The 26,658-nt window shown below is 39.4% G+C and overlaps 1 protein-coding gene across 7 annotated transcripts in view; it reads right to left on the reverse strand.

Annotated features, from left to right (window-relative positions):
• The window catches only part of CLOCK (clock circadian regulator), a 66,691-nt gene extending 47,502 nt beyond the window's left edge, over window positions 1-19,189 (reverse strand). For 2 of the 7 annotated variants that reach the window (XM_040063987.2, XM_040063981.2), the window contains exons 1-2: window positions 19,121-19,189; window positions 8,910-9,011 (exon numbers count right to left, since the gene is read on the reverse strand). The gene's annotated coding sequence lies outside the window, so the exon portion shown is untranslated. Of the gene's footprint in view, window positions 1-8,909; window positions 9,012-18,260; window positions 18,375-18,496; window positions 18,515-19,120 lie in introns of those variants that run through there. The other 5 variants (XM_058420546.1, XM_040063985.2, XM_040063982.2 and 2 more) reach the window with 5 other exon arrangements.
• Between the last annotated feature and the right edge of the window lie 7,469 nt (window positions 19,190-26,658).

Here is a 26,658-nt window from a genome sequence, read left to right on the forward strand (position 1 = left end):
GACTTTCCCCAGAAGTTCTGCATATCATTTTGGAGACCACAAAGTGCTAACAAAAGGAAAACGAATGAGGTAACTGAAAAAAGAACAAAACATAACATGGGAAACACTATAGATGGCCATTTCAGTGTATTTCCACTGTAAGAGAAGAACAGGTTTGGGACCACTTGATGAAACTGAATAGCCACAAATCTATGGGACCTGATGAGATGATGTTGCAATGCCACTCCCCATCGTATTTGAAAATCCATGACAGTCAGATGAAAACCCTGTTGACTGGAAAAACATAAACATCAGTCCTACATTTAAAAACAGGGAGAAATGAAGATCCAGGGAATCACAGAACAATGAGCCACACCTCTGTGTCTGGGAAGATCATGGAAGCAATTTTAAGGCACATACAACACAAGGAGGTGATTAGAGACAGCCAACACAGCTTTACCAAGGGCAAATCGCGCCTGACCAATCTGGTGGCCTTCTACGATGGAGCAACAGCTGACAAGTTTAAGACCAACCAATGTCATCTAAGTAGACTTCTGTAAGGCCTTTGACATGGTACCACACAACAACCTTTTTGCCAAATTGGAGAGATATAGATTTAAACAGTGGACTATTGGAGAGAAAACTAACTGGATGGATGGACATAGCCAGAGAGTTGTGGTCAATGACTCCATGTCCAGATGAAAGCCAGTGACAAGGGGTGACTGCATCCAGCTCTCAGATCCTCCACACAACACAGACATTGGACCTGTTAGAGCAGGCACAGAGGAGGCCACAAAGATGGCCTCCAGAAGACTGGAGCACCTCTCCTGTTGAAAACAGGCTGAAGCAGAGAAGGCTCCACAGAAACCTCATTGCAGCCTTCCAGTACTTGAAGGGGGCTTTTAAAAAAAGAGGGAGAGCAGCTCTTTTCACAAGCAGGTAATTACAGAACAAGAAGGAATAGTTTAAAACTAAAAGAGCAAAGATTTAGATTAGATGTTAGGAAGAAATTCTTTACTCAGAGGGTGCTGAGGCACTGGAACAGGTTTTCCAGAGAAGCTGTGGATGGCCCATTTCTGGAAGTGTTTGAAGCCAGGTTGGATGTGACCCTGAGCAATCTGATCTAGTGAATGGCATTCCCTACTCTTGGCGGAGGGGGATTGGAACTAGATGATCTTTAAGGTCTTTTCCAAACCAAGCCTATGATTTCATCCAAAAAATATGTGGCAAAACACACTTCTGTATTAGCATGCTTACTATTATATTCCTATGGTTAACAAGATTTAACAGCAGTAAAGAACTTAATTTTCTAGAACTCTAATGTCTGCCAGATTCTTCAGTTTATCCCTCAATACAAGTACCTGTTATTGACAAAACAAGCTTATACTGTAAATAAAAATTCAACACTATACTGAAGAAAACACTGGAATTACTTTTTTGTCAGAACTTTAAACAGAAGAATCTGGGCTCAAATGAAATTACAGTGATTGCAAGACTTGTACAAGTCAAAGGTCAAGTACTTCATAATTTAAAGGCAAGAAATGCCTCAACAAGGAGAAGGGACAGCCCCCCCCCCACCCCCCCCCAAGAAAAAACAAATTAATAAACCAACCCAAAAGAGGAATACAACACTAAAAAAGCAACAAAACAGAAGAGTTTTGCAATTGATACACAGAGGAAATACAGTAACTTTGGGTACAGATGCTATCCTTTTGCCACAAGCAAGAATCTGAAGGAAATGGCATCAGCCAACATTTAGTCAGTCACTGGATTTGTTCAGGTAGAAAAGATGATACATTATTGCAACAAAAGAGATATTGCTACATGAACTAAACAGAAACAGCAATGCAGCAACAGGAAAAAGTATATAAAATCAACTCCAATTTTAATTTAACTTTACTGTAATCACTCTGCATATATTCTTACATGGGAATAAAGGAAGAGTATCTTTACTTAATTCAAACATTAGAGCACTGAACACAAACTGAAGTTCTGAATGTTCAGGAAACAAAGCTCAAAGAAAAATTATGGTTTAAAATAACACTGTAACATTTAAGAGTTTTTAACATTCTGTGCTTCTAAAATATTATCTATTTATGTAGATACCAAATTTTCTCACTTTTTCTTTATTCTCCTGAGCAGTAGAAGCATGCACTCACTTTTGAAACTTTCAGAGCTTGTCTAAGCTAAGTCCAGAATACCTACTGAAATCACCTTCTGAGGGTCACCAGAGAACAGCAAAAGACAAACAACAGATTCCTTCTTCTCATATATCAGTATCATCTTCAAAATATTGGCTCCAGTCAATTTAATTGTAAATTAAGTTGATTAATTATGATGAGAGTATTACTTTTCAGGCACTGGGAATTTTTATAATGGCAGCTTTCAATACCTTGCAGACTAATTCTATGCTCATAGCATAATTCTGTCATGTGCCTCCCATTCTTTCAAAAATATTTTAAGATCATGATATTGACTGAAAGACAAAATATATCAGGAAATTCTACACCAAGCTCTTATAAAGTTTGCAGGTACAACATTTAAGATAAGAATTTTCGAGGTTAGATTAAGGGTGGGGAACAGATGACAAATTCAGCTCCTTTTTGTATTTTTGTAATTCAGATTCTATCCTGATACCTCATATAAACTCTACAAAGTTTCAAATAAGTCCTCAAAGTTATTTCTGTGAGAACTTTTAGTCCTTTTTACCATCTACAATACTAAACAAAAATATCGTATCAACTACTTAGGACCACACTTGCTACATTTGTTTGACTTTAAACTCCCTCAGTTTTTTTAATTTTTATCTTCTACAATTCTCATGTTTTTCTTTCACAGAACCATCAGACCACATTATTTCTATGTACCAAGACACATGTTTCTGAGTGCTTATTTCCTGCCCCTCAAAGTCTCCTCTGAATTCTTGAGATGGCAATGTTAAGGGATGTTCCCTGCCTGACCATCCAGGAGCCACTCTGGCATCTGGTACTCTCCCACCATCAGAGACTTTCACTGCTGGGACTGAGGCCCCTTCACAGTGGGTGGTTCTACCCCTCACAGGGTCTTTTTCCACTTAATTAACAAACCTGACTTAGATAATCCAGCACTTAAGTCCCTAAAAGCAACACCTAGAAATATTTATAAAAGTATTATAGCTATTTCAATTTACAATTAATATATTATCAAAAACCCAAATTATAATCAGGTTTTATTTAATTGTCTTCTGCTCATCACTTTGCGAGAATGGGATCTTGCTAGTGGCCTATGAAACACCGGTATTGAGGCATGGGGTACCAAAAGTTATCAATATTCACAGGAAATCCTCAAACTAATACAAATTTTACGTTCAGGCCATATGCTAACAGGGTAATGAAAACAGCTGTATTGTATTTAAGCACACATTAAAGCTTGAAACAGTTTACTTACACCAAACACATTAAAAAATACAGAAGCAGAGCACTTCAACTTAACAGTGAAATATTCTAAAGGCAAGATTACTTAAAATAATGAGGAGTTTACAAAACTTACTGGCTTGCAACTCACATTTTGACTCTCAACATTTTTCTTCATTTAAATTGAGATTTATATCTCAATTTTGAACAAATTAAATAATATTGCAAATAATTTTATTGTTTTTATTAAAGCCAGTGATTTTTTGCAAACTGTTTCAAAATGCTGCTGCTACTTACGCTGTTACAAGCTTAATAGTTTTGGGTGAAGTTTAATGATTTGTCTCGGGTTACGTAACCAAAAAATGTGTATTCTAGTTCATCTGCTGAAAGCTGTTGGGGAGATGTTTTTTCCTTATCTCTTGTGACTCCAGGGGGTGGGGGGGGCGGCTGCCTTCTGTTAGGGCCCAGCCATTAAAACCAGGTGGGGCAGTGTTTCTTATCTCTTTCACCACCCCTCCATCTTCCAGGGGGATACCTTCTGATAATGGGCCATTAGGGCCCACCAATGACATGACACACTCCATCATCCCATTGGGAGACAGTCCACCCAGTGGGGGAGGAGCCAGCTGTTCCCAGCTAGATAAAAACTGGGACTGAAGAACACAAGGGATCCAATTTTTCCACTGGATTCCTGGAGGAAGACCAGACCCATCTTGCCACCACTGGACTTTCTACAGGACCATCTCTACTCCACAGAACCACATCTATTACTCCAGGACTTCTTTGGACTGCTTCCAACACCCTGACTACCAGGGTGCCAGGTCATATCCCTGACTCAGCCAGGGTTTTTTCCAGGATTTTTGTTTGCTTCCTTGCTTGTTTTTTTGTACTACTACAATCTTCTTTGAATCTTCTTTTTTTGTTTTAATATACCTCGTAAAGAACTGTTACTCCTATTCCCATATCTTTGCCTGAAAGCCCCTAATTGCAAAATTATAATAATTTGGAGGGAAGGGGGTTTACAACTCTCGATTCCAAGGGAAGTTCTAGCTTTCCTTGGCAGACAACTTTCAAAACCAAGACATGATTATATTAAAAGACTGTAGGTTTAAACCTCCCTATCAACAGAAATCTTAATTGAATGTTGGAAATTTTCTAGAAAAAAAGCTGAAAGCCAAGGTCAAGATTCTGCAAAAATCTAATAAAACAGGAAACATTGCTGAATTCAGTCCTTATTACTGGCTTATATATGTGGGCTAGTATGCTACAGTTAAGCATGCAAAATTCTTGGGAAACTCTGAACTTAAAATTAAACAGGGCAAATGGAGAGTACTCTTTCAACTGCTATTTCAAGATAAAATGAATGATTTAACACCAGCACCTAAATATTACTTAGATTTTCAACACCTTAACAACTGAGGAATTCATTCCAGGCAAAAAAAAAAAAAAAAAAAAAAAAAAAAAAAAAAAAAAAAAGGCAAGCCTATCGTGATTCATGACAGCTAAAGCACAAAGAAGGGTAATAACTGCAAAAACCTGTGAAGACCATCTCTTTTTTCATTTTTTGTCTTGCTTTTACTTAATGACTGCCATAAAACATTTGCCTTGGGGTTTTATCAATGCAGATGAGCAGCTGAAGCAAAACATTTGGGGTGGGAAGCATAGATATTTTCAAACTCTATACAAAAATCATAAAATGGAAGACATCAGATGACTCCTCTATTTAACAATGAAATCCCAAACTAATCCTTCAGAATTACAAAAGGCAGTTACAATTTAGTTATTTGAATCACCGTCATTTATAGTATATATGTGCTTCATTGACAGTTTATATTACCAAAATTGAAAAAAAGTATTCCTGGCACTTTAAAATTTTTCAAAATCAGCACCCAAACTTATGGCTGGACTTGTAGCATAGATACAGATCTTAAGTGTTCACTGCCCTCATCTACTGACCTATAACCAAAGCGAACAACTACGGCTCTGTCCCCATTAGAAAGTAATCTGAGACCGTAGAAATGGACCAGTAGATCAAAGCAGCTGGTGCTGACACTCCTACGCTAGCTGTTCAAGAGGGTTTATTTTGGATTAGATTTCATCTGGTCTCCAGAAGCAAGCATCACTATCACATGGACCATTCAAATTTCTCCATGAATTTCATGATTGATGCAGAACTCTATGTCCCCAGTAGACAGAAGAGCATTCTGCACGAGAAGTCACAGACTAGTTTTCTGAGAAAGGAATGTAGTTCAAACACACTGAGCCAAACAAGTGGTAAGGGAAGACAACAGTGAGATTTTCTCCAAAGCAGTTTTAATCATCCAAATCACAACTGTAAGCATACATGGGAGTTAAACTCTGCCTTTTCAAACCACACAGAGATGTTATGCCATAAACAGAATACTTGATCACACTAAAAGACTTCAGAAAAACTCTGTAAGCATTCCTCATAATGCCTCACAATTGAAAAACAAAATAATTATAAAAGACCATCTACTGGCTTCCACAAAAAATCATTTCCTCTGAGCCAGAATTCAGCAGAAGACGTAAATCAAGATACCCCTATTCCTTAGGCTTAGTTTCTCTTTTCTTTGCTCATTTACTTCATCTTTTATGTCCTGTCTTCTCACTTCAAGTATTTTACTTCTCTTCTTATTTCTACATTATTTCTTTCACCTTTTCTCTCGTTCATTTCCTCCTATTACCTCTGCTATTAAATACACTAGGGGAAAAGTAAATATTCTTGCATCTCTGAACTTTCAGACATAGATGTCAGTTATTGTTTTTTTCCCTGGAAAATCAGATAGTACAGTCTGAGACAGGTTTTTAAGTACTGCTACTGTGATTTAACTTGCCTTAACTAAAACAAAATTTAAAAGGGGTAAAGATGATCATATGTTTACTGCAATGACTCAAATCAATCTTTAAATCCCATGCTAACCAACTATGGGAATTGATAAAAATCAGATTAATGACACAGGAATATTAGTCTACAGTAATGCTGAAATTAGCCTGGTTCTAAACATCATCTCGGAGAACAGCCACAGGAACAAAGAAATACTAAGGGAAGCTAATCAAGCAATTTATGGAATGCAAGAACTTCATTAAAGAAACACTAGATAAAACACGTTTGGTGTAGCCTTTTACCTTTGATGTAAAGCCAGGAATATATTGCTTAATCTCTGCCCTTTTTTCCTAGGCTATGTAATTTATATAATAATTTAGATTATATGCCAGAGTTTCTCCTAGAATTGTAAGTTACAAATACAATTTTTAAATCTTTTTTTCACATACAATTAATTCATTAGTTGCTTAGAATAACCAAACTATTCACTCACCCAGTGTTACTGACGCTCAGTATACAACATCCAAATAAATTTCCAGAAGATTTTGCAAATGAGAGAATAGGCTTCTCTCTACATTTGCTAAATTTAGATTTAAAAAAAAAAATCAGATCTCTTTAGAGCAATTCCTAAAGAAAAATTATCTTTTAAGAAAAACAACACTATTCAAATTTTCACACGTACATAATCTGAAAATTTTAAGTATACTGCCATTCCATTTCAGAAGAAATATGGTCTTCTAAAATTGTTCTAAAATATTACTTGAAAAGCAACATCAAAGATGCACAGCACACAGAGGTTTTCAGGATGCTAAAAAAGAAGTATTTCATAACTTTTAACCACACACAGCCTGCACTGTCCAAAAAGATCACTTTTATTACAATCTCTTGTGAACATTAGAGTAGCAATAAAGAGAAAAAACAAAGAATATAGAAAAAATGAATGAAAAAATGGACAACAGTTATGGATATATACTGCTGAAGAAGAATTTGAAGGACCAAATCAACAGCAGATGGGTGATAAGAAAAAGCACAAAGTGTACAGAAGAAAATCTTGCTCAGTGTTTGTACCTGACACTACAATGGAGTCAAGGAGATTAGACCTGTTTACCTCTCACAGTCCAGCTAGAACATGCTCAGTAGCTCTGTCTGCTTATGACTAAAAGGATTTGGAATATATCTACTTCATCTGATTTGGACAGATGAAATGGATTTAGGAAATTCACTGAACTGGTACAAAACATATTTTCAGAAATCTATCATGCTGCCTAATATAAGTGGGATAGCAGAAAAAAATACTGCAGCATAACAATTTGTTTCTCCTAAAACCTTGAGTGCTTGCCCCAGCATATGCAGCTTTATTTTTCCAGTGGCAAGATTTTTGTTGCATTTTGCATCAAGAAAACAGTATGTTCTTCCCTCTCAGCTCATTCTCAGACACAAGCTGATGTTTGGTCCAATTTTAGGTGAAGGAGACATACAACAGAGATTTAAGTCCTACTAAATTATAGGCAACTAAACCCAGGGTTCTGGAACAGAAAGTGTCAAGCACCATTAACTACAAGCACTGCTACCTGTAATTCCATTCATGACCAAACTTCATGCATGACCAAGCACCTCAAATGCATTATAAGCCACTAGGAATACAGGAAGGCTTTCTGCCAGCAAGACAATATAATCCCGTTTCAGCAAGATTGGCACAATGTCTGGTCCATGTAAATAAATCAATTTCTTGGTTTGTTTTTTTTTTTACTCAGTATAAAAGTGTGTGTTTTGACCCAGTCAAAAAAAAACCCAAAAAACAACCAAAAAAACCCCAGAATGTCTGAAAAAGAACACCTATTTAGAAAGACAAATCATAAAAACACCTACATGAAGTCTACAGAGGTCCATGGCCATGATCCTCACGATACACTGAATCAAAATCCCTCTGTTGCTCAGAAGATGAACCATAAATAAACCACCCTGTGTTCTGTGCCTCTGTGTGATACACAAAGCAATCAGCAACCTTACTGCAAGATACAACATGGACAAATCTTGCAAAGAGGAAAATCTGCACCTCCTGGCCCATCCTCAGCTGGGCAGTACAGTGTCCAATCAAGAAAGCAGGGAGAAACAACCTTTTCATAAATAAAGTGATATTTGAACAGAGATAATGGTACTTGAACCCATTAAGATGCATTCTTCTGCTATATCCTTACATGAATGGGATATTGAGTGATCTCAACTAGAGCATCTGCCAAAAAAACCCCAACCCCCCCTCCCCCACCCCTTCCCCCAGGAAAAACCTCACAACATACAAAATCCCCAAAGAAAGAAAAAAAGCACTCGGAAAAGCAGTGAGCATAGCTCACTCACTGCAATGCATCCCTGGGAGAGATAGTAGTTTAGTTTCCAGAAACCACAGGGCCACTTCAGCATGCTGCATTGCTGGGGACAGTGCCTTCATAAGGTCTGGATTTTTTCTTCCTCCTAGTTTCCAAGGCAGCACAGGTACAGTTCAGTTGTTTCATTCCATGCTTCAGTGTACAGGATGAAAGCTTATAAAAAACTTATTTGAAGTTTATTCTTGCCCACACACACCATTAATTTGAATCTCAAATTGAAGTGGAATGTCTACCTTGCCTGAGGTTGAAAAAGAGATGTTTCTGTTTAAAGCACTACTGTTCTAGTAGCAATAAAATCTACATACTTACTTAAATTATCTAGAAATATATTGTGCCTTGTAGAGTGGGTGGGTAGCATTAGTAGTCCAAATGTGATGTCATCTGACTAAAAGTCTTCTTTGGCACAGTCTTCTGAAAAACAACAAAAACCCCATAGTTTAATGAAAATTAATCTGTTCAAAAAAATTTTGGGGGATGAACCCTTGATAATTTCTGTTTTATCTCCTGCCATTTCAGTCATTTTACTTCCCTAAATTGTCCACAATTTCACTTTCCAATTTTTCTCTTCAATAGAATGATGTAAATGCTCATGCCAGAGAACTTACAACATTGCACATCACCTTTTTACATAGCTCTGGCACTGTCTGAAATCCAGACCTGTGAGACAAATGGAATAGCCCAATGGTAGCATAAAATTTACAGAGGTAACAATGTCTACAAAACATTAATATTACAATTATTGTATTACAATTGCTTTGGATTGTATTATGACCTTGCAGAACAGCAATAATACACTACGCAAACTTCTGGAAAGAAAATGCATCAATAAAATCTTAACTGTGGGTACTAAGGTTCAAACAGGACACAAGAACACAACTTGAAACTCTCAGAGAACACGGCATGCAACAGCACAAGACTCCCCATACTAATCAAACTCTCTTGACTAATAAAAAACCAATTTCAATAAGATGTGCCGAGCAAAAGCTAACTATACAACAGAGATTTTTATACACAGATACTCTACTTATTCAACGAAGAAATAGCTCCCCACTCGCTACAGATCATAAATTCTGTATCCTACACACTATGCTGTGTTTTAAATTCACATGCACCAACTTGGTAGTATCATCTAACTGTTGATAATCCTGCTGGAAAAAAATCTACTCCTAGTTACCCACTGTTGATACTTTCCATTCAGCACTCCCATGTGGCAAAGCATATCCTTTAAGGCATAAATCTATTCTCTTCCATTGTATGCAAAGACAGGCGGATTTCCTTTGACATAAAATAACCCAAACAAAGTAACTTCTAAACCCTTGTTCTTTACCACCTTGTCCCCCAATACACAGAACACAGAAAGAAGCAGCTGTCAGCCTGGGGAAGAACAGTGCCAATGTTTGAGGAAGATCTATTGCCAAGTCTAATGGAATAAGAAATGCAGACCGTAATCACCTACATATCTATTTTTCTAAGTGGTCAAATGAAATATTCTAATATTAGAAATCAATGATTTGAATCAAATACCAGCATGTAGATAAGAAATGGCAAACTATATTCTACAGGGCAGGAAGTTTAGGTGCATTTCTAAAAAAAAAAAAATCTATGCCAGTTTATGAAAGATTATTTTTCATTTCTGTTGTTGGCAACAGAAGTTTAATGTAACTCAATCTAAACCAACCATAAATCTAATTGTCTATATAAAGGCAGTACAAATTTAACTAAAGTAATTTGGAAAAGCAATTTCACTTATTTTAGTGAAAAAGGTTTGTGATCCTTTTGACTCAGATAAAATGGTAGTATGTCACTCACCACTGATATTAAAAACTTCTATAGTCCCACCCTGAATTGTACTGAAATTCATTTGAAGTCCTCCAACTTGTAGAAAAAAACGTGTGTAATAGAAGATAGCGACAGAGCAACAGGAATGCCTGGGATGAAATTTTCAGGCACAGCTGCCTGTTGTTTTGCCATTCACTTTAAAAGCAAGTTTGAGTGGCAGTTAATTTTTTCAAGGGTTAAAAAAAACCTCTTAGTACTAGAATTTGTGTCCTAAACTCTCCGCCAAACTGATCAAAACAGCATATTCTCAAATCCTTTTCCTGTCTCATCTTCTTCAGAAGAGCTAAACCCATCAACATAATTTTTAAGTTTCTATAGATCTTTTTCCTGCCCTATTTCATAAAACCTTCTAGTTACTCTTTCTCTTGATTCAGTCTACTTTTCTGATTTCATTATGCTTTCCAGATCCTGCAAAATATTTTGCTTCTTTTCCTCCAATTCTGTATATTATTTGGACTTGGTTTATGCTGTCTTTTGCCTCTATATTCTCACATTACTTGTTGCTGATCTATCTTATCATGTTCTTAGAAATGAGAACTTTAATTCACTCACTATGACTTGCTTATTAATTTGAATCCTTGTCCCCCTTTCTGAGGTCATTGTCATCATTTTCTGTGTCAGTGAAATTCAGATCACAAGCTTCTCAAGGCTGAAACTCTACCTTATTATCTATGAAACATCATGAAAAGTTCTAGGGCAGCACAAAATGTTTTAGCTAAAGCTTCTGAGCTAGAAAAAAAGACTATATTAAAAATGAAGTGGAACATTTTAACAACAAAAACACTTTGAGAAAAATATATTATATGAAAAATTGCTGAGATGTTAAGGAATTATCAGTGAAACTACCATACTAGCTCTGAACTGTAGTTCTCAAACACACAACTGCTAGTAGTAGCTTGATTACACATAATGGATGTTGCTGCAGTGGATGGTAAGAAAACTTCATTAAATCACATTATTACATTAAAACTGACAGGAAAGTGCATGTGTGTGTGTGAGAGGGAGAGAGAATCCGCATTCCTATTCTGACAGTTCTTGGAAGCTGTGATTCACGCTACTACTTGCTTTTCTACTCACAGTAGAGAAAAACCCTGTTTCCTTTAGAGTATTTGTTGTTACTATGAAAACTACTTTAAAATAAGCACAAATCAAAACCACCTATTTTGCAGTCTGCTATGATATTTTAAAAATTAACTATTTTAATACTTGAAATCAGTAAATTAAAATTCGTGAAGATTATGTCAGTTACTAAAAGCTTGACAATTTCATGTATTTCATACAGCAGAGAATTCTCTAGAAATGAAAGCAGCACAAGCTAATAAAGTTTTCTTCACTTTTACCATGACTAAGTTTTTCAGTTCGTCTAAACCAAGCAGCAGGACACTCCACTTTTCTCTATTGAAATAAAAATCTTCAAGTTGAACAAAGTGAGGTAGATTTCAGTCTGCTGTTTATTATGATAGACAGGTAATGCAAATACAGGCCAGACAGTAAAGAAGCTGAGAAATGCTATTCTAGACATAAATTCAGCTCCTGCTTTTCAGTAAGCAATTCCATGTTAAAAGACAGAGGAGTGGGTTTAATGGAAATCTGATTTGGGAAATACTGTCTTTTGTTCTTATGCTGACAGAAAAATATTATTTTTATTATTCTGCTATAGTGTCACACTAAAATATTGTTGGTCCCCATCCCTTTCCAGAACAGCCCAATATTCTTCCTGTCTCCTCAAGCCCTGATGACACATTCAACCCCTGTTCTCCCATCCAACACAGACCCAGTGCATGCTGAAAAAAACAGGTCAGCACCAAATTCCCATTGCATTATCTCTCTCTCAAGAGAGGGCAGTGACACATTTCTCTCTACCCAGCTTGCCCATTTTCCCAAAACCTGTGGTTACATTCATCCCTCCTACAAACATGGCTACAATTGATCAACGACTTCAAAAGCTACTGGTGAATATGTAAGGAAAGAATGAGAGAAAATAAGGAAAAAGTATAAATCACATTTTCTTAGGAAATCAGGCTTAAAAAAAGGCAACTCCCTACAGCTTCCACTCAAAGAAAATCTCCTAGTTGTTTACTAAGCCAAGGAAATAAGCAGGTTTTGGCAAAATATTTTTTATCTTTTTACGATTTCACACGTAGGTTTCAAATTAAGCTTTGGGGAACTAGGGTCTGGGAAAGTTACCACATGAAACAAGACAGGTTTTTTTCTCCCAATGTATCTTGATGCTTTTGGATGACTGGTGAAAATCCAAGCATTTAACATTTCTCTAGCAAGAGTAATCTAAAAAATTCCATACCTGCTACCTGAGCACAGCAGCAGGAGTCTACCATCTCTGTACTCACAACTATCTTCTCAACAGCAACCTCTAAACTCCTGGAACGTTGTTCTGCCAGGGTGCATGCCAATAATAGCCAAAACTCAAGGCAGTCACTGACATTGCATTTAACATGCAATGAAATAACCACCAGACACTTCAAATGCCCTTAAATGCCAGAAACCATTATTAACTACTTCATTAAAATTTTTACTCAAGCATATAAATGGAGACTTATGTTTTATTTATAACAGCAACAGGATTCTCAGAATCTGAAATATTAAATTAGCTGTATTAATGTATTTTGAAGTATCTTCTTTCATTAAGCAGCTTAGTATCTTTTACTCTCATTAAGATCATCACTTAAGATGTAAAAATATATATTTCCTCAGTTCCTAATGTACATTAGGAAACTCACACATTAACCTCCCACAAGAGCCACTTCTAACAGGCCAGCCGGCTCCTCCATGTTCACAAATACTTGCCCCCAAATGAAGAAAATGCTGAAACTTCTGGAGATCTAACAGTTTAGCAATTAATGGCATGCTTATGGGATCTGGGATCATTCTTCTGCAAGCAATGGAGATACAGTCACAAACTTGTGGTGCTGCAAGCTAAAAACTGTTGTAGGTGAGGTCACCAGCAAAACTACTCCCTGCTATAAAGCACACAAAATTCTGACAGCATGCTGGATGATCAGCCCATTCCCAGGCACTCCTCCTTTTCTAAGTGTCCCACAGCAAGACCACTACTATGCAAACACGGTTAATAAGTTCTGTGGCCTGCTGTGGCTGTAATAGGCAGCACAACCCCAAAGCAGCACAGTCTTCACTAAAACAGGGCCAAAAAAAAGGGGACTGCATACAAAAGGATCTACAATTCTTAAGTACCAAAGCCAGGGAGAGTTGCATAATTCAGCAAGACCTTTTCAAAAGTGACTAGAGATGAAAACTACATAAGTAAACAGTGAACACAGTATTTTGCCTTCACATTTTCTGAAGGCCTAGGACATAGGTAAGGTTACTACTCACAATCCTGGCCCCTGTCACTGTCATACATGTAGCTAAGCTTCTCCCATCAAAGCAGGAATAATATACTATTTTAACATGCCAGAAGGGATAAAATGACGTGTTCTTATTTTGTCCAGCAGCACAGGGTTACAGTACAGTAACCTGGAACACAGAAAGTGGAAAGCCATTCTCTGGTCTGCCAAACAGGGCTCAAACCATAATCTCTCAGCAGGCTATGCATTGCAATGGGAAGATGCATCAACTCCTAACTTTTCATTTCAGCGGCAATTTTCAGAATATGGAAGCAAAAATAAAAAGTCAAGCTTTACTGGACAGAGGAGCGCCAGAGGTATGCATGCCTCTCTAGGCAGAAGGGCAGCAAACAAGAGACATAAGCCATGGGTTCCAGTTCATAATGGCATTCAAAATTTTAAATGGAACACAGGCCAGAATATAGGTGTATATCTATTATCTCCTTTTCCTCCAAGAAAACAACTGGCCCAGTATATCTCTTTAGACCAATTAGACTTTAATCATCTTGTCTGCAAGGAAAAGTGAGGTTCTAGGCTTTGGAGTTTTGTTGGTTTGTTGTTTATTTTGGGCATTTCTTTTTTTTTAAAGGAGACATGAACAAAACCTCTTCCTCCTTACTCCTTTGTGCTTCTGAACAAAAGGGAGAGTCACCACAAGGTTTTGGTCCAAGTCCAATTCCATAGGTGTGCCTGAGGTGTGGTTTGAACATGCCTTGGAACAAGTGAAGGCCTAATTTACAGATTGCCTAATTTATGAATAGTAAACAGATTTAGATGCCAAGATGCTCAGATGCGATAAGATTCTGGAAGATGTGAATGAGAACAAAATTCCAGTGTTCACCTTTGGAAAACTTCACTAGTGAAAACCTAGAAACCTCTAACAAGGATACAAATTTTATTTGGGGCTGGACAGGCAGAATGCGTCTAAATCAATTTTGACTCCTCCATACTGTTTCATGGATCTGGCCATATACCAAAATAACATACATCAAATACCATACATCTCAGAGGTACCTGCAAACATCCTTTTCAGTGGAACTCTAGAAGGACCTCTATAGAAGAATGATGTTACATATATTAATTTTAAAAATCCACTTTAATTGGATCTGTCTTGCTCCAATAAGTGTTTTCTTCTGTTTTAACAAAAGGATAATAGTCTAACGCCATTTATCTTGCGCTACCAGGCTGTCATTATCAATAAAATGACATTAGCTTCAAAGCTGAAGCCTTCTCACATACTTTGAGATTATCAAAAACACAGTTTTAAGAACAAAGCACTGAAGTAGCCACCTTTATGCCCAATTTGGCTACATTTTTATCATGAATATGAGGAATGCCCATAGTATCTACTAAGCTTCAAAAGCATCACACTCTAAATGTAAGTCATTATCAGTCTTGAATCTCATATATATAACTAATTTTTAAGGATCTAGACTTAATAAATTATTTATACTACTAATTACTATTTCGTAATATACTCAGAACATCAGTATAGAACAAGGAAACTTATTCACTATTTTAATGACAAAATGTAACACTTGGAAAGAGTCCAAAGTGCACAACTCTAAACTGTTGAAAGAATCTGTGAAGCCTTGTTATTTCCACATAATACTAGATATATGACAACCACGAACATTTTATTTATATGATTATATATTTTAAAAGTGGCTTTAATAAAGAATTTATAATACACACAAAAAGTATGGTAAGAGAACACCCGGACTATAAATTTAAACACTTAGGGGTGAGGTATGCCAAAATTAAAGTGGCTTTTACATGACAAAGGAATTTTGTGGCAGCATTAGGGATAAAGAATTCAATCCTTCAGGGCAGCTGCATTAACCCTGAGTCTCCTTTCTCTTCCATGATTTTGCATTTCACATCTTTTCAGTCCTACAACAAATAAAGAGTGTAATGTCTGTCAGAGTTTCAAATTATGACAGACTCCCACTTAGTTAACAAAATAACCAATTATACTATTAAGTCCCTCTCCCCAGGTGGGCCACCCACAGCAGTGAATGAGGGACCTTCTTAACGGATACAGCCAAATTTGCTTGCGCCACTTTCAGAGAGACACTGAGAGATTTCATTTCAGATTCTGCAAAGGGACTGAAGGTGTGCTTCCAACACGTCTTCTTATCCTGAAAGACCACTAAATCCAAAATAATAATACCAATGCTACTAACAATAATTCAGTATTAGCTTAAGATGAGAGAAACAGTTGAATGGTTTGGTCACTATCTGTAGTCTCATACTTTTTTTCTCCTCTAGAGATAAAGCTACTGTAAAACAGCTACCGTTCTCCCAACAGCCTGGTGACTCTCCTGGTCTTGTGCCACCCCACCAGTGGTGAACCAGTTCATTAACACTGAAAGGTTAAAAATAATCTGCCAAGTAAATAAACAGAAAGTAAGAATGGCAGGAACAATCACTAATGACTTTGCTATGCCACTACCTACTAATATCACAAATCGTCACAATCCTACATCTACTTTCTCATCTGGCCTTCACAGTCTGCAGTGTTCATAGGGAAGCTAGTACTTTAAAAGGGCTGAAACATGAAAAGGAATTTTTATTTACTTCAGAGATCTACCAAAGTCTTTGCCTCAAGAAAAACTAACTCATTACAATGTGATAAAAAGGCACCTTTCAGCTGTAATTCCACTTCTTCTCAATTATACTTTGTATTTAAAACTATATCAGGATATTAGTTTTCTATTCTAAGAGGAGAGCTATCCATAGTCTTCATGTATAAAACTAAGCTGAAACCATGAGGCACTGACAATAAATTACATATATCTCCTGAAGGAAAGCATAGATAAAAAAGAAGCTGCTTTCATATGAGGAAATCACCTATTGAAGAAAACTGAGCTTTTGATTCACAACTATTTTAAGCACAAGTGTATTAGTTTTAATAAAAAATTCACAACTTTCCAAGTTGCTATAAAGAACACGTGGAGAAGGTGGGGAGCAATACCTCTACTACTATTTTACATCTTCGACTTTTTGAAGACATTTAAAAGAGAGGGAAAAAAAAGAGGCAAAAGCTCAAAGCTCTTAAAGGCAGCAATTTCTTTTGCAAGACCAATCCAACCACAAAGATTCACGACTTCTGTTGAATTCTATACTAAGGAGCAATTAGCCAACACTACAAATTACATTTAAGGTAATCACCACTCAGTTTTTAAATTACTCAGTACAAAGAAAGTAAAGTTACCTAGAGCAGAGGTTTTGGGGTCCTTAGAAGAGCATTAGTAATGAAAACAGGCTGCTTTCCTCACATTCTTTTGTTTTGCCTAAATGTGTTAAACTTTTCCATGTTAAGAACATGAAGCGGAAGAAATAAAAAACAAGACATGGCTGAATGGCACCTTAAACTATTAAATATCAACCCGGAAGTTTAGAGGTTTTTTCCCTGTTTGAATTGCTTGTTAAGAAACAGTAACCCTTGCCTTACCAACAAAATTCTCAGACAAAGTTGCCATATTCTACAAAAAGAACCTAAACCAAATACATTATGCCTGGTAATCTGAAAATAGTGTCTGTAACGAGTTTGAGGAAGTATCTTAAGTGGATACATATTGAAAATTAACCAGAAAATTAAAAAAAAATTAAAAAGCAGATTTACTTTCAAGTAGAATCCCTCTATTACAACAATCAAATGCTGTCCAATTTTAAATAACAGGCCCAAACCCCACAGACATTTATAAACAAAGTCAGTATTATTTCTGTAAAACTGAATATTGTGAAACAACTGCAACTGTTCATACTGAACTTTGCCAGGACTACCACAGTCGAGGTGTATTTCTCAAGTACTTCTTTCACTAGGGTATTTGCTTAAACAATCCTCTTGCCTCCTGACACACCTGTTAGCCAGAGAAATTATACAGGTTAAATATAACCACATTAAAAAGAAAAAACAAAAACACAAAACCAAGGCAGTTAATTTTAACCTGGATCATTTCCTCAAGCTAGTTACGGGACACAATTCCACGAACTGTTGTGCTGGTCCAGCTGGAGCAAGGAAAAGGCAGGCCAGGTCAAGTCAATACTGCCACCAAAAGCACTGTATGTCAATCAGTCATTTAGGGAGTCACTTACGAAAAAATATCTACTTTAAGGACTTAGAGGATCAGGTTCTATGATCAGCCACTCAGCCTCTACATGCAATTTCATATTCCAGCCAAAACCATACCTGACTTTCCCTGTAGCTCTTGGTAGGTTAACTCTTACCAGCAAATGAAAACAACGGCCTTACAAAAGTCTCACTGCAAATATGTTTGATTAGTTCAAAGCACTCCTCCTCATGGAAAAAAAATAACATATTTCCAACTCATATCGAGGCCTAAAGTAGCTGGAATTGGAAAGTGAAACCAACCAGAAATCCTGATCCACCTTAACCCAAACACAAAACTGAAGTAGCATGGATTTCCAGTCCCTCGCTGGTCGCATTTCATACCTGCATGCACAGAGTATTTACCACACTGACTTTAAGGCCGCAGTAACTCGAAAAATGACCGGGGGCTAATGAGAAACGCTCAGCTTTTACGACCGTGAACACGCTGCAGTTATCGCAATAAAGTTATCGGAACCAAAGTTTAAAAAAAAAAAAAAAAAAAAAAAAAAAAAAAAAAAAGGCGGGGGGGTGTGGGGAAGCCTATTAAGTGCATACGCAACCCCGCAGCTCCAGCCCACCTGCCGCAGGGAGAGCGCGGGGCACGCTCTCGCCACCGCCCGGAGCCCGAGGCCCCGCAGAGCTGTCCCGACGCGGGGAGGGCCCGGGGCCGTGCGGGCACCGACCGCCGCCCACTGGCCGTATAAACACCCGCGCTCCGCAGGGCCGCCGCGGAAACCTCCCCCGTGCGTGCGGCGGCGGGGCCGGGCGCGTTCCCCCGGCGCCCGCGGGACGAGCTGCCCCGCGGAGCGGCGGCGGAGGGGCCGCGGGACGAGGTGCCGCCCGCGGCTCTGCTCGATCCGGCGCGGCCCGGCCCGGGGGATGCCGGGGAGTCCCGCGCCCGCCCTGCCCGGTTCGCGGGCGCGGGGCCAGGCGGGCAGCGCTCCCGACGCGCCCGGGAGTTGTGACAGGAGCAAAGTGGGTCACCGGGCCTAGCGGGTGCCCCGCGAGCGCCCCCCGCCCCCGGCCGCGGCCGTGCCCGCCCAAGGGCAGCCGCTGCACTCCCGCCCCTCGGTTCGCGGCGGGAGACACGCCGGCGCTGTCAAACTTCCACCGTTCCCCTCCGCGCGGTGCCCTCGCCTTCCCCTCGCCACCGCACGGCGGGGCCCGGCGGGTCCGCCCGCACGGCCGGGCTCGCTGCTCACCTGGCCCCGCGCTGCCGCCGCCCGCCCGCGTTGCTCCGGCGAGCGTCGCTCCCCGCGCGCAGTCCCGCGCCCGCCGCCCGCCGGCAGTGCCCGGCTGAACCTCCTCCTCCTCCTCCTGCTCCTCCGGCGGCGGCAGAGCAGCACCCGGGCCCGGGAGTCCCCCCGACGCCACCGCGCCTGCGCCGCCGAGCCCCCCACCGCCGCCGGCCGCCGCGGCGCCTCGCGCCACCGCGCGTGCGCCGGCGCGCACTGCAACCCGCGGCACCCCGGGGCCGCCGCCGCCGCCGCCGCCGCGCGTGCGCAGGAACGGCGCACCGGGGAGGTGAAACCCGCGCTGCGCGCGCGCCTCGCCACGCCTGCGCACACGGCCGGGTGAGGGGGGCGCGCGCTGCGCAGGCGCGGTGGGCGCGCGGCTCCCTGACCTCGGCTCGCCTCGCCTCGGCTCACCCCGCGGCCGCGGGAAATGGCGGCGGCGGCGCGGAGCCGCGGGGGCCGCAGGGCTGCGGGCGCAGAGCCTCCAGCCGAGCCCGCGGAACGGGCTCCGCGGGACGGAGGCGCTTCCCCACCGGCGCGGTGAACCGGCACGGAACGCGGGCACGCGCGCCTTCCAAAGCGGAACAAGCGACATGCCGGGTCTTCGCTGGGAAATGCGTTCCGAAGTATTCAGGGCTTCAACCAACCCGTCCCAGCGGAGGTCTTTCTTCTTTCCTTTCATAAACCGGTGAAATTCCCAGAACGGTACAGACCAGATGTGTTTGCCTCAACCCTCTTGTGTGTACGAGGTTTTGAATACCATTCAATAAATATGTGGTAACTATTTAGATGTAAACCTGTTAGGTGTGCAGCAGAACATTGCGGCAAACCATTTTCTGTAAAATAAAACGCTTGGGAGTAATCTTGCGTAAGCAATTCCAATCTTTTCTCTCAGTTAAAAGGATTTTAACTGAGATCAATTGATACCTGAATAATGATGTATCTAAAAGTATCTACAGAAGTTTAATTCTTTTTTGTGTCTACAACAAAATAAACAACTCGGCTGCAAATTGTCATGGATTTCCTTTCTGGGTTACTTTTCACGTAGTTCAGTTTCCCCATTTGAGTCACACTTGTGACCAAAGTCGTATGCAAAGATACCATAGGGGCAGGAGCTTCTTTAATGGCAATGCTCCCAAAGAGCTAACCATGAGCTTTTCCACTGGAAGAATTCTGAAAAGCATTAGTAAAAACACTTCTTTTTCTTACTGATTCATAATACTCTTGATTCTAGCTTTCACTTGAGGAAAATGAGACATAAGGAAAATTAATAATATTATCATTTGCACAAAGGATAACACTTTGATGATGAAATATAGTAGAGATAATAGGGTACAGCAGGAATGGAACATCCAAGAAAAACTGCAGGAATATTTTCAACAAAAATGTGTAATTATCAGAACTAGAATATGGCAAAGAAACCAGGAGGCTACAGATAACATCAGGCTCTATCTATAGAATCTGCCTGTAGATCTTTAGTAACCAGTGATAACTTTTCAGAAAAGGTAGGGACGCTGCACTGTCTCTTCACACCTTCCTTAATGCATCACACATCAATGGGAGCATAACACCTACTTACTGCAGTGTTGCCATAAGAAATTATTTTTTCCAAGATCAAAACAAGTAACACAGCTGTGGAGATGAGGCACATTTGCATTTTCTGCCAAAGCAAGGTCATGTTTTTGTAGCTGGTTCTGTCTCCACACCGGGCGGGCGCCAGCCTCCGGCTAGCTCAGTTCTGCACGGCTACAAGATGTTCCCAGTTCGGTTGGGCACGCAGGTTATCTTTACCTGCTGGCTCGGCTTCTCAGCAGCAGCTGGACTAAATAGTGTCATGACAGCAGCGGCAGCAGAAGAAAAGGCTGGCTCTCAGCTTTGCAGGTTAAAAGATGTTTATTCAGGCCGAGCTGTGGGAGTCCCACAGCTGGTCCAAACCTCAGGCCCGAGAGGCCAGAGCAGAGAGCAGAGAGAGCAGAGCAGAGAGGGTTTGAATCTCCCTCCTCCACCTTATATCTGGGAGAGGGGTTCAAGGGGGTGGCGGTTACAACAAGACAACAAATCAGGGGATTCAGGGGGTAACAAGGTGTGCCCACCCCCAAGCCTCGGACCATTGACATCAAGGGCAAAGGAATCCGCCCCAAGGCAACCTATCACTTGATGCTCTCCATCTCAGATTTCCCAATCTTGGGAGGGGTCCCGAAGTGATAGACAGGCTGCCCCAGAGGCTGGGGGTGGGGGCAGAGGGGATGGTCCAGGTCAGGTGAGGGGTGGGAGGACTGACACAAAACACCTTGTTATACAGAAAGCTCAAAAAGGGATGGACTGGTACAAAACTGGGGATACAGTGAACTGAACCATAATATAAAACTTCTTATAAAAACCTAATAAAACAATTCTCGCACCGCCACATTTTTTTTAATGCTACTTTTGTTTTTAGCAGGATTTTGCAGGATCCCAAGGAAACAATTCAGAGATGGTGTGGTTTTATAGAACTATTCTCCTAGAAATACCATGGCTCTGCTCTTGTCATCAGTGTGACTTTGCTGTTTAATAATAGTTCTGATTCACTCACATGGGCTATGTGAGAGCTAACATAACTTTTAAACCATGCCAGATTAGGAGCAGCAGATCTTTTGTGAATTGGTGAATGATGGGACTGCATTGGGCTGTAAATGCAGAAATTTCCAGTGTACTTCTCCTAACTATAGCCATATTTCCTAGGGAAATGCCATTGCCATCCCGCATGATGTACTTCAGAGCCACAGAAGGACCATCTGCTTAGTATGTTCCTTTTTGATCCATGCTGGCCTGTTCAAAAGAGGATCTGTTTGAGGAAACTGGCCTTGAAAGTAAATTTCACATCACTTCAGAATATTAAAATGAGTGGATGTTGACTTGAATGCCTGTCATAGTCCACATAATCCTTGTAAAGCAAGGTTGGCTAATGTTCCTGGATCCTTTTCTTCCAAACAGTGTAACTGACTCAGCACCAGAAACATCTGGTTTTATAACCTGCAGATTACCTTGGATTTTGCTGCTGATTTGTCACATCTGATGGCTTTAATTAAAACCCTGTGGTCCCTTTGCTTGGACAAAGACAGGGTCACCAAAGAGGAGGTTTGGCTCTTGTCCTGTCACATCTGCGTCCAGTGTCACACAGCAGCCACAGTAGTGGGAGGGAGGCTCGCTGCTGAGAGAAAGCAATGCTACTTTTATAGCAGCCAGCTTTGATACTTGAAGGGGCTGTGCAGTCATATCTAAAGTCCCTGATGACCTACTTACATTTAAAACTACTAGCTAACGTTCTAGTTTGAAGTGGCAGATAAGCCACTGTCTCTGAAATGCATCTACTAGTTATCTCTTTGAATCTGCAAAATAAAACCTTCCAGCAGTGATATCTGCTAGTAGGTATCTACCAATAAGCTTACCAAAGGGGTAGAAAACCATATTTGAACTAACTTATGTCAGAACACATGATCTTAATTAAAATTTTTTCAAGCAATACATTTTTATCACATTGCTGGCTTTTGTATTGTCCAATTTCTACTGTAATAACAGGTAACAATTTATTCTGATATTGCAATAAACTCTCACAAGAGAAAAAGGAACTGACTTTTAATGAAGATCAAGTTATGTATCAAGAACAAAAATTAGAGCCAACCCAGCTTTATCTCAGTAAGATATCTAACCGTGAAATTGCAAAATATCCATGCTTAGGCAATATTCTTACCACAGAATTACAGAAATTCTGTACAATTTCTTTGCTTTTTTCAGATCTTTTTTTCACTTCAAAAATAATCAAATACCTTTTCAAATACCTTTTTTTTAAGAAGTGGCATTTAGATCTAATTATTGCAAACAACAAAAAAATTTTCCATAATGTGAATTACTTAGAAATATTTCTAGTACCTTCTGCTTTCAGATCTATTCCCCCATGTTTAGCTAGTCCAATGAACCTGCCTTGTATTTCATCAGTTTATATGCAAGTGTTGTCGGTAAACACCTGCCCTGGTAATCTTGAATGCAACAGTTTACAATGGCTTGGAGAAACTTGCCTTCTGGAAGCTTTCAGGTCAGCAGGTTGAGGTGTTCATTAACCAGTAAACACATTGGGATACCAGAAAAGAGTAAGGAAATATAATGACACTTCTGATGTAAATGATTTGTAAAATAACTGAAGTTATTAAAGCATTTGAAGAATATATGTACCTTTTCCTATAATCTGCTTCTACTTTAATTTAAGAATTGCAGAACAAATTTTTAGCATCTTCCAAGATCATTGTGATTTAAAGAGCTCTTGAAGTAAAAATACATAGCAGGCACAATCTACAAAATATATTAGTAAAACTACCAGACACTTCAAGCACTGTGCCTTAGTTTCATTCCTCACTAAGTTTTTAAAACTGATTTTGTCCATTGTGGAGTCAAAATGAGATATTTAAATCTGTAACGTATATTTTACTTCCATTTATTTAAGCTAGATTTCAGTTTTAACATTTACATACCTCTCCATTCCTTAAGTAACATCAGGGAAACCTTTGTATATTTTTACCATGCCTTACCATGTTAATTATTTTCATAGTTACTATTTAAAATATAATCACTATATAAACCCCAAAAACCAACCTACCAATGAAGAAAACACAGACACAGAAAACACCACAAGCAACAGGGTATTTCTCGTTTCCCTCCAGCCCATTAATCTTTGAGCGATTGGGATCCTTTGTATCTGACAGAAGTTAAATCAGCTGGTGTGGCCTGTGGACCTTGGAGGTCAAAGGCAGGTGAGGCACTTTTGTTAAAATCAATGAGAGACTTTGGGGATACTCACTCCTGAGGGATTACAAGTTTCCTCAGAGGTTCTTATTTATGCAATGGTTAATTGCAGAATTGGTTCTGCATTTTACATATCACATGAAAATCGAGAAAGGCCGCTATTTTCTTTCTTCAGATCTTGAAATTTAAATTACTATATTCTAACAATTTCATTTGGTTGTCCTATTCCTTTTGCTCATGGCAAGAAATATTTGATTCCTGACAATTGAGAAGAAACTCCCTCCCAAAACACTTAAAAAGAAGGAAAAGAGAAAACTGGTCTGAATCTAAAAAATGATTAAACATTCTGTACTAATTGTCAGTGCATTTCAAAAACCTCTAATACAGTTGCTAACATACACAGAACTAATCATGGGAGTCTCTTGACATTTCTGCTGCATCCTGTCACAACCTCTGCTACCATTAGAGAATTTACAGGGCAATTGATAAACTAACATGTCCCCCCAGCTTTCCTCGGTTTGCATAACAGACTTTTCCTGATGGGCTTTTGATTTGTTCAGGTCAAAGGTGAAATAAAGGTAGAATAATCCTGTTAGACCACTCCCACTGAGAAAAGAAACTGCAAACAGTGGATGCCACTTTCTTAGTGAAACTCAGAGATCTCAGTAAGGTTACATACAAAGTGATAAACATGCCCAGTAAAATAAATCTTTCATGTATTTGAACAAAAGTGAACGATTAACTCTCACAAACTGAATTAGCAAATTGAGTAGGTCAGATTCAGATCTATGACTCCACTGCTTCCAAAAAAATGCTATTTCATTAGCTTCTTGCATTTAGTTTTTCTAGATTTTTTTTTTTAATTACCAGTTCAATTCTTTGTATTGAAGTATTGTACATCTTATGCAAGGAAGTAATTACCTTGACCCATAAAGATGAAATACAATTCAAACATTGCCTGGAGCATTTGTAAACTTCTTTTGCATACTGTTTTCCACAACTTTCTCTTAGCTTCACATGCGTTTGCCTCCTCTGAAGACATTTCCATTCCTGCAAGTGTTGCTGCCTGATGAGAAAGTAAAAATAATAAAATGCGTCTTTGGAACATTTTACGTGCATTTTAAAATAGTATCTAGTGCATCTCAATTACTTACATTATTTGAGGAACTCTTGAGCTTGCGGTCTCAAAATTTTAGTGCTAGAAAGGCTTCTATGCCAATCTTTATTCAATAGTATAACATTAAAATTAATTTTCTTAATTAATCAGTATCACATACGGGAAACTTGGGTAACAAAAAAATTTCACAAGGATTTATCATTTGAGGTGAAGTGAGAAAACATTAGAGCAGGTACTAAATATTTGTGTGATTCTGAATATGAGATTAGTTTAAGAAGAATAACAGTACTTATACTAGTATTTACCAGACAGTTTTAAAACAATTAATGAAAACTGAAATTTAAAAAATCAGTAGATGGCAGTCTTCATCTATAAAAATACTTGCAAAGTAAAAAAGGAAAATGTTTTACTGAAATGTGTTGAACTAAAAGCAGCTATTAATTACACTAACTGAAAGCCACTGTGGAATTGCTTTTCACACACACGAAAAGAAATAATGAATGTACAAAGTTTTTATACTTTAGCAACTATACAATACAGTTTTGGTTTACAGCGTCCACATATTTATGTGAATTATTTTCTTTCTCTGAGAGTACATTACTAGATACACTGTGCTAGTCCTAGAATTATTTTAGTCGTTTTAACAATTCAACAGCAGCAAGTACAGGTAGAATCTAGACAGAGGAAATGTGTTGCATTGTGCTCTGTATTATTTATTTTATTATTGTATTTTATGTTATTTATTTTCATTGTAATGGTTTGTTCTGCACTCCCCTGTTCTCCTGAAGAGATGTTATATTGCAAGGTTTGTCCCTGCCCCTCGATTGTTCCTCCCAGCTTCTGGAGAGTTCGGGTAAGGGCATCGAGTGATAGGGCAGGAGCCCAGGAGGTTCCTCCCTTTATGTTCTCATTGGTTTCTTTAAATGTCCCTCCAACCCTGTTCCACTCCCACCTTTTCCCTCACTGGATGTTGGTTTGTCCCCTCCCTTAGTCCCTCCCCTGTATTTAATCCCGGAGCTCACCGCCCCAGCCGTCTCAGCTGGAGATACCCCCTACTGTTAAAATGTCCCCGTGTGGGACATTTTAATAAACACCTTGGACTTTTCCCTCCAACGGAGTCTGACTCCTCCCTCTGTTTTCAGCGAGGTCTCTCCGGTGATAAGGGGAAAACCCCCTTAGCTGCTCCTCTGGTTCCCAAAATCCAGAGGAGTGTTCCCCGACTGATCGCAGTGTCAGAGCTCGCCTGGGTGGGAGGAGCCGCTGCTCCGGGAAAGGCACCGCGACAGGAACGTTTTGATCACATTGGCATTTTTATTTTGTGTCAACTGCATGCCTCATTTTTCTTAGTTACAATGCAGTGCTGAGCAGAACTCAAAAGAGTACCTTGTAAAATACGTACAAAAATATACATGTGAATGTCTGGTATAGCAACAATTGCTGAAGTCAATACAAGTTGCCAAGGTTTTCTGAACCCAAATTCAGAAACACATTGACTCTGTATGGTACTGTAAGTAAAATGATTGGTGTAGTCCTATTAAATAGTGGAATAAGGTTGATTGTGTCGCAGTTAAGCCTAAGAACAGTGCTCTGTGTATCACAGAATTCCAGAATT

This window comes from Hirundo rustica, chromosome 5 (assembly GCF_015227805.2).
Source record: "Hirundo rustica isolate bHirRus1 chromosome 5, bHirRus1.pri.v3, whole genome shotgun sequence".
NCBI lineage: Eukaryota > Metazoa > Chordata > Aves > Passeriformes > Hirundinidae > Hirundo > Hirundo rustica.